Source organism: Pteronotus mesoamericanus, unplaced genomic scaffold (assembly GCF_021234165.1).
Source record: "Pteronotus mesoamericanus isolate MK-2021 breed Mesoamerican mustached bat unplaced genomic scaffold, CSHL_Meso_final contig_116, whole genome shotgun sequence".
Taxonomy (NCBI): Eukaryota; Metazoa; Chordata; class Mammalia; order Chiroptera; family Mormoopidae; genus Pteronotus; species Pteronotus mesoamericanus.
The window spans coordinates 8827724-8836248 of NW_026555027.1; positions in this window are offsets into that span (position 1 = coordinate 8827724).

Genomic DNA, 8525 nt, shown 5'->3' on the forward strand with positions numbered 1-8525 from the left:
TGTAAAAGAATCTGAATATACATGGAGGAAAAACTTCCCATCAGAAAACATCTGAAGATTATTTTCGTGGGTTTGCTTGGATCAGATCGGGTGAAAACCTTAATGCGAAGCAGTGTTCAGAGCGGACGCAGCAGCCGGGCCCTACGCTATGCTTCTAGAAAGGCGTCAGAATGGCGGAGGAGTGTGCGCACAGGGTTTCAGGACACGAAGCATAGGCTGAGTCAGGATAAACCTGGCCGTGATGGGAAAAAGCCACAGGTGTGAATGGCATATGGCGTGTCCCTGTGCCCTATTATGCAAACGAACATATGTTTGTAACCCACGAAATGTTTTTTTGCCTGGTTTGATAATCCCTTCCATGAATTCACGGCAGATAGTTCAAACGGGGAGAAAACTAACACGTCATTTCTGCGCAATTGTTCCACATGTTCCCTTCTGAATGTCTTTGAAAAGCGCAGGAGTCCTCCCTTATCTATAGTTTTGTTTTCCGTGGTTTCAGTTACCCACAGTCAAGAGTGATTCAAAAATATTAAATGGAAAATTCCAGAAATAAACAATTCATACGTTTTAAATTGTGCACCGTTCTGAGTAGCGTGATGAACTCTCGAGCCGTCCTGCCCCGTCCTGCCGGGGACAGGAATCGTCCCCTTTGTCCAGCATCTTCAAGTGCGGCCCGAAGTCTTCCCCCAGACTCCTTAGACCAGCAGTCCCCATCCTGTTCAGCAAGGTGGACCCGCTTTGAGGAAGTCAATTTTTCCACAGACCGGGGGTGAGGGAATGGTTTGGGGATGTTTCAAGCACATTACATTCAAATGCACCTCCTGCTGTGCAGCCCGGTTCCTAACAGGCCTGTGGCCTGGAGGATCGGGACCCCTGCCTTAGATCTCTGGCTGCTGCTGGGAGTGGTGGTCACACAGCATCCTTCACTGTTACTGCCAGCTCCCTGGCTAAAGGAAAATGGGGCGCTAGGTCTCTGGGTTTAGGAGGGGAAGCTGGGTCAGCCTCGGGGTAGGAAGGTGGGGGTAAAGAGATACAGAGAGCTTGATGCAATATTCCTCCCAAGGAAGAGGGCTTTGGACCCTTGAGTTAGCTGAGATGGGACCTGTAAAAGCACCATGTTCCTTCCGGGGCAGCGTCAGTGCCCAGCTGAAAGGGGACAAGCCCCAGCTGGGCCAGCGTCCATGGCCGGTCGCCAGAATCATGAGCTAATAAAAGGGCTGTTGTTTGGGGGCGGTTTGTTATGCAGCGTTGATTGTGACGATAGATAACTGACACAGGCCTTTGCCACGTGTGGTTTTTCTGACAGAATTAAACCCTAGTTCCACCGGGATGATGACAGTTCTACCCAGGGCCTCGTGTCCAGCTGGCCCTGACCGCTCCACAGACACCTCTCTGGACTGTTGAGGGGGTGCCACCACGGTGCGTATCAGCTGGGTCAGAGCCGGGGGCGGGCCCTTTAGGAAGTCAATACATCAGAGGTAGACCGGGCATTGCAGATTCCTGAGAGCTGATGGCCCGGCACCCCTGGGGACCGACTGGTGACCAGGTAAGGGCACTCGAGCTCATGGTATTGGAGCTGAGACTTTACAGATGTGGAGTGGGGAGTGGACCATCCAGGTGGAGAGACTTCAAAGGCTGGAGGGGAAGAGCGTGGCAGGCGGAGGGAGCAGCAGCAGCCATGTGCTGGACCCTGGGACGGAGCAGAGGGCGGGGGGAGGCTGGCGAGTGTGCGCCCGCGCTCCCACCGGTCCGGAGGGCTGTGGCCATGAGACTGATTGTTATTCTAAAATCAGTAGGTGCCACCAGGGAGTTTGAACAGAAGGGAATTGAGGCCTGATTCATGGTTTTATTTTTATTTTGCTTTACTTTTTTATTTTTACTTTTTAACCCTCACCCAAGGATGTGCTTATTGATTTTAGAGAGAGGGGAGTGGGAGAGAGAGAAAGAGGGAGAGAAACATTGATGTGAGAGAGAAACATCGATGGCTTGCTTCTCACGTGTACACCCACCAGGGACTGAACCTGAAACCTAGGCATGTGCCCTGACAGGGAATCGAACCCACAACCTTTTGGTTTATGGGTCAACACTCCAACCAACTGAGTCACACTGGCCACGGCTGATTTATGTGTTTGAAGTGGAATGTCTCAGTGACACCTACTGATTTTAGAATGACGTCCAATCTCACACAAACTCGTACATGAATGTTCACAGCAGAATCCCTCACAGGAGCCAAAGGTGGGAAGGACCCAAAGTCCATCAACCGATGAATGGCTAAGGCACAGGAATGAAGGAACCGCTGATGCATGCCACGACACGGGTGGACCTTGAAAACACCAGGCGGGGTGACGGAAGCCAGACCCAAAGGACCCCATGTTGTATGATTCTGTTTCTATGGAGTGTTCAGAACAGGCAGATCCAGAGAGACAGGAAGTAGATTAGTGGTGGCCCAGGGCTGGGGGGAGAGGGGAAGGGGGAGTGACTGCTGATGAGTCTGGGGTTTCTTTTTGGGTTGATGGAAATGTTCTGGAACTTATAGTGGAGACAGACATACTATTCTGTGACTACTCTTGAAACCACTGAACTGTATACTTAAAAAGAGTGAACTTTATGGCATGTGGATTATATCTCAATAAAGCTGGTTTGTTTGTTTGTTTTTATGCTGGAGTGCTGGGGCGAGGCCCCAGGGGGAGACGGGTCGGGGAGCCCACCCTGGGAGGTAAAGCGGTTGGGAGGAGGGTGGAGGCTTGGTGGGGGGGGACTGGATGATTCGGGAAACTTTGTGGGGGATGGAGGTGCTAGACCTTGCCGGCGGGCTGTGTGTGGCCAGCAAGCGTACGAAAGGAAGAGGTTTTTGGCCTGAGTGGTCGGGTTTCACAGTGGGGCGGGGTCGTGGTGCCTGTCCTATTGCCGCTTCTCACCCAGTGGAGCTCATTGGCGAGGCGTCTGCGGGAAGAATTGAATAAGCAAATGCGTGGGTCCTTGTTTTTGCCTGTTTTTGTCACCCTTCCGCCCCCCCCTCCTTCACAACCCCGCATCTGCCCCTGGGCTTAATCCTGACTCCACCATGGAAGGACTTTGAGACCTTGGACAAGAGAGGCACTTGCTCAGGTGAGTGTCCCCACTGGTAAAGTGGGGACAGTATCTGTAGCTACCTCTCAGGGTTTTGTCAGGATTGGACGCATAAGCCAGTGAAGTCCACACCACAGGCCTAGGCATTTGAGAGCAAGAAGTGCCGGGTCTTGCCTGCTGGGAGGCTCTGAAAAAGGTGCTTTCTTCATCCGGGCCTTGGCTTATTGGTCTGTATGTGGGCTGGACTCTTTGATTCTTGAGGTCCCTTCTTAGACCCTAATTCTGTAACTTTGTGACACAGGACACACTGCCATGGTTGAGAAAAGCTGTAGTCTCACTCCTCAGGGATGATTAAGGTCACCCAAGGACATGCCTATTGATTTTAGAGAGAGGGGAGGGAGGGAGAAAGAGAGGGGGAGAAACATGGATGTGAGAGAGAGACATCGATCGGTTGCCTCCTGTACACGCCCTGACTGGAGATTGAACCCGCAACCTCGGCATGTGCCCTGACTGGGAATTGAACCGAGGACCTTCTGGCTTAGAGGATGACGTCCCACCAACTGAGTCACACCAACCCAGGCCCTGCCACACTCTTCAGATCTAGTGACACGTGACTGGTTACCATAAGCTCTTTTCAGGGGAATCAGTTAACCTGGTCTGTACAAAAGGAACTGAATTTGTGTTTCCTTTCATAAGCAGGTATAATTGATCAGACATTGTAATTAAACTCATAACAAGGCTTATAGTCTGGGCCCCTTGGGACACTTTTACGTCCAGCAGAGTAAAGGTGGTCAACACACACGATTTCCGATAATGTGCCCTATGCCTTTATTCTGGCATTTTTACTTGAATTAATGACTTTCTGTGTGGCAGTGCTGCCTCCTGTTTCAAAATTCCACACTGAGAAGCCCCTGCTGGCTGCGCACAGGCCCCTCGCTGCCCCCGCCTAGAGCAGCCGCGTCCACAGCTCCCTGCGGGGCCTGGAGGCCGTCTACCTGTGCAGGTCGTCTGCCTAGGTCGCCCTGGAGGGCTCCCACCTCTGCAGCTACAAGCAGCTGCATGTGTATTTCCTCTATGTTGGCGTAAATGTTAGCATATAATACACATTGTTTTCTACTTGATTTTTTGGGTAACAACTTGGAGATATTTCTGTATCACAACATTAAGAGTCTTCACTTTGAGCATCGTGGTGAAAGATGTAAATCATAAAATGTACCATGTTAACCTAAAGTGTCCAGCTCGGTGGAATCAAGTGCATTCATACTGTTGTACAATCATCACCACCATCCAGCTCAAGAACGTGTTCACTTCCCCAACCTGAAACTCGGTCCCCATTCCACACTCGCTCCCCGTCCCCTCCCCAGCTCCTGGCAACCCCGTCTCCCTTCTGGCTCGGTGACTCTGACAGCCCCAGGGACCCACTGAGAGAGGGATCGCGCAGACTCTGCCCTGTTGCGCCTGGCTCATCTCCCTCAGTGTCACGTCCTCTGGGCTCACTCACTTGGGCCGCGTGCCCACTCGTCCTTCCTGGCTGAAGCTGAGAAGTAGCCCCCGCCTTATGTACCGGTTTGTCTGTGGATGGGCGTTGGGGTTGTCGCCTCCTGTGGCTGTTGTGGGTAATGCTGCCGTGAGCTCGGGTGTCCGCACTTCGTCCTGGTTCAGAGCACTGCAGAGCGTCCCACGCGGCAGAAGTTGGCACTCTCCCCTCTTCGATGCCCCTGTAGCCTGTGTCTGTTTTTTGCTGTCACACGCACAGCTCCCCTAAGTAAGCCCCATGCACTGGTGGCTCTACACCCATGTGACCCTAGGTCTGTAGGACACATGTCTACAGGTGGAATCTGCTGCAAACCGAGGGTGTTCTTGTAATCCAGTGATCCTGTGTTGTTAGATCATTTTTTTTTAGCAGCTGTTGCAGCTGGTTTCAGACGAACCAGATCTTGTGGGCTATGGTGTAAGGTTGTGGGTGTTTACCAGGCAACGGTCATGGTCGGACTTAGCGAATTTCAGACACTTGCTGCACTTTGGGGTTGCATCTTTGACAAAACAGTCCAAGCAACTTAACTGGGAGCGAAGCCGCCCGCTTGCTGGACGACAGACACTAGGGGGCACAATTGTCCCACTTTCAGGCAGAGAAGGTGCAGGCCAATTCTCCACTACAGCCAGCGCACAAATGATCCTTACGATTCTTGAATGGAAAAAAAAATCCCAGTGTTTCCTGCAGGACTTGCTGGATTTTGGGTAGAGGGCAGGTATGGAAGATGGGAACTGCCTTGGGGGACCCAGGGATTCCTCGCCACATCCGGCCCAGCGGCTGCTCTTCACCCACAGCCTCTCCTGGACCGTGGGTACTGGTCCCAAGGAGGCAGAGCCCGAAGGTTGCTACTTGCATTTTCTTTGAAACGGATGACGTCACATCTCAGTTCACGCTGGCCCTGCTGCTGCGCACACGTCACCTCCTCCTAGTCCGTTGGTGGGCCGGGCCACCTGCCCCTCCCCACTCCGGTGGTAGCGCAGCCTCTGGCCCTGGGTCAGGCCCGCTGCTCATGGTGGAGGTGGCTGCTGGGGGCCGCAGCCCCGCAGGGAGGCTGCAGGAAGGGACGGCCCGGCCCTTCCTTTCCCCCGCCGTCAGTGGGGCTCTGTGTGTGGGTTTCCCCGCCTGTGCCGGCTGCCCCCCAACGCAAGTGCAGGGCTCCCTTCCCGCCCTGGGAGTCCACGGCACCTAGGTTTGGGGTGTTTGGAGGTGCTGAGAGGGGGTCGGGGGCTGCCGGAGAGTCTCTGCCTGGGTAAAGCAGAAGTCTCACTCATCCTCAGCAAGAGGGGAAGTGGTTGGGATTTGGGGGTGCACAGCGCCCTTGCTTCTGGGCTTGGACGCAATTACCAGAGGCCCAGCTTCACCTCTTTCCATCATGGTCCAGCGCAGCCTCGCCTGGGCTTGGCGTCTGGGAGGTTATGTCCAAAAGGGGACCCGCACGGCCTGGCCATGAGGGCCAGGTCGGTTCCAGACGCCAGCGGCCACTTGTGTTCCTTGTCCTCACATGCGAGCCTCCATATGGTCTCCCCAGCACGTGAGATCGACGCTGACTCTGACAGCCACCCGTAACCTCTGCGCAGGGTTGTGAGTCATTAGCTGCGGCAACGCAAGAGGACCTGCCCTCAGCTCCAGGGCTCCCCTCCCCCATGGCTTTGAGGACTGCAAAAGGTCCTCCCAGGAGTGATGGCTAATGTTGTGTGTCCCCTTGGCTGGGCTGTGGGGCCCGGCTGTGTGGCCAGACTCTTGTCTAGATGCTGCTGTGAACATGTGTTTGTAGATGAGATTGACATGTAAAGGCAGGTTCCTCGGAAAGCAGGTTGCTCACCGAATGCCGAGGGCCTGGGAAAGACTGAGTTTCTCAACAAAGAGGTCAGATGCTAGATAGATAGGTAGCTAGATGGCAGTTCAAGAGATAAATGACAAAGAGACAGATGATAGGTAGGTCATGGAGAGGTAAAGAGAAAGATGGCTAAATAGCTAAACGATCGTCCTGGAAGGCGCTGGTGGGGTGTGGCCACTCCCCACCCCCCGCTCCTTTCTGAGGACAGTGATAGGGCTGGCAGTGGGCTGTCCAGGCCGCCTGCCGACCTCACAGAGAGTTGGGCCGAGGGCTTAGCTGGCCTCATTCCCGCTGACCCACAACAATGCCCATCGCCTATATGGTGTGGATTTGCGGGTGAGTCCTGCTGGGCCCTGGAGCGGAAAATCGGGGTGCTGGGCTTTGTGCCTGTGCTGGCAGACGGCTGGCGTGACAGGAATCCTGCAAACAAAGCGAATGCTGGCCTTTGTGTGTGAAGGACCGCGGTCAGCTCCCGGGCAGCGGAATGCCAAGTGGCTGAGGGCAGGCTTAAGCCGGGCGGCCGGACACAATGAGAGAGCAGACAGCGCGTCTGGGAGGGTCGCCCAGACGGCCGCGCATCCTGCCTACCGTGGGGCTTTGCAAGGGTTTGACAAAAATTCCTGACATGTCTTGATTTGTTTAGATAGTGGAGAAAGATGATCTCAGGGATTGTGGCTCATGGCCCGCAAACATACACACCGCACACGGACACGTGCTGACACCCATGCACACCACACACAGAGACACCCAGACACAGGCACACCGACACACACAGAGACGCATCCCGCCGGGGACCCGTCTGAGAACCGTGGCGCCCCACACCTGTCCCTCTGTCCCCTGGTTCCTTCAGCGGCTCGCCCTCCTCACCTGGGACCCTGCCCTGAGGCCACACTCAAGCCCACCGCCCTTCACTCCTCAGCGGGCCGACCCCTCGGGGAGCCTCCTCCCCGCCTCAGGCTCGCGTGCTTTGCGGGGGGCCGGGCGCCTCACTCGGGCATGGCAGGACCTCGGTGGGGTCTGGAATGAACAGAGCCACCTCTGGCTTCCATTCCTTTTCTCGGTTTTAGGAGAAGCGTACTTTCCTGTGTTTGATTTTTAGAAAATGTATCCTTTTTCTCTTCTACCTGCAATGCCCGCCGGACACCCCGGGCTGAAGGAGGTGTGCTGGGCTGCGGCCACCGGGTCTGCTGTGTCCCTGTTGCCAGGGCCGCTCCCTGGGCCTCCGTCTCCTGGGAGAGCCGTGGTGACAGCAGAGTCTCCTCAGGGAGCAGCTGGGCGAGCCAGTGCCTCATGATCACCTCCCGGTGTCCCCAGTCATCCGTCCCATGTGCCTCCTGACTGGACGCAGCTGGCTTTGCAGGCCTCTCCCCACCTCAGGCCCGCTCACCCGCCTCTCAGGCCAAGGTGGCCAGGTGGGTCAGGGAGGGGCCAGCGGGGGCCAGCCGCGCCCTCTCTGGAGTCTCCATCAGGGCCCAGGGGGAGGGGGCGGTCGCTCTCCGGGAAGTGGGGCTGGGGAGCGGTGAAGAGAGGCCCAGAGACAGTGAGTGTAGATGGGGCACAGGGGCCAAGGCTGGCGTGCTCACACGGTCCCCGGGGAGGACAGCGCAGCTCAGAGGCACCCAGGGCCACCTTCTAGGAGGGCCATCTCCATATACGGTTACGTTCTGGGGCCCTGGGGGTCAGGATGCCAACAGGAGTTTGGGGGGACACAATTCAGTCCTCAACACCTTCTCTCTACAATGTCTTGTGACCCCTGCATCAGTACTCAGCCTTTTCACGGTCATTCACTGACGAGAGTGGCAGAGACGGGTGATTTGAGTCCCTGCCACCACATGGGCACATTGCAGCTGAGCTGGAAAAGGCCACCCTCTGCTCCTAGTCGCACGGCGAGCAAGTATGATTTCTAGGGTCCACACAGTGCCACGTTTTTGCATGTGCTGGTGGTGGCTTCAGCGTTTCAGATGTCCCCCAGGGTAGTGCTGAAGGGCTGCCTGTGTCCTCGGCACCAGAAGGCCCAAGGAGAAAACGTGGTGTTAGAAGAGCTTTGTTCAGGCGCGAGTAACATGCTCTTGACTGTGAGTTCAA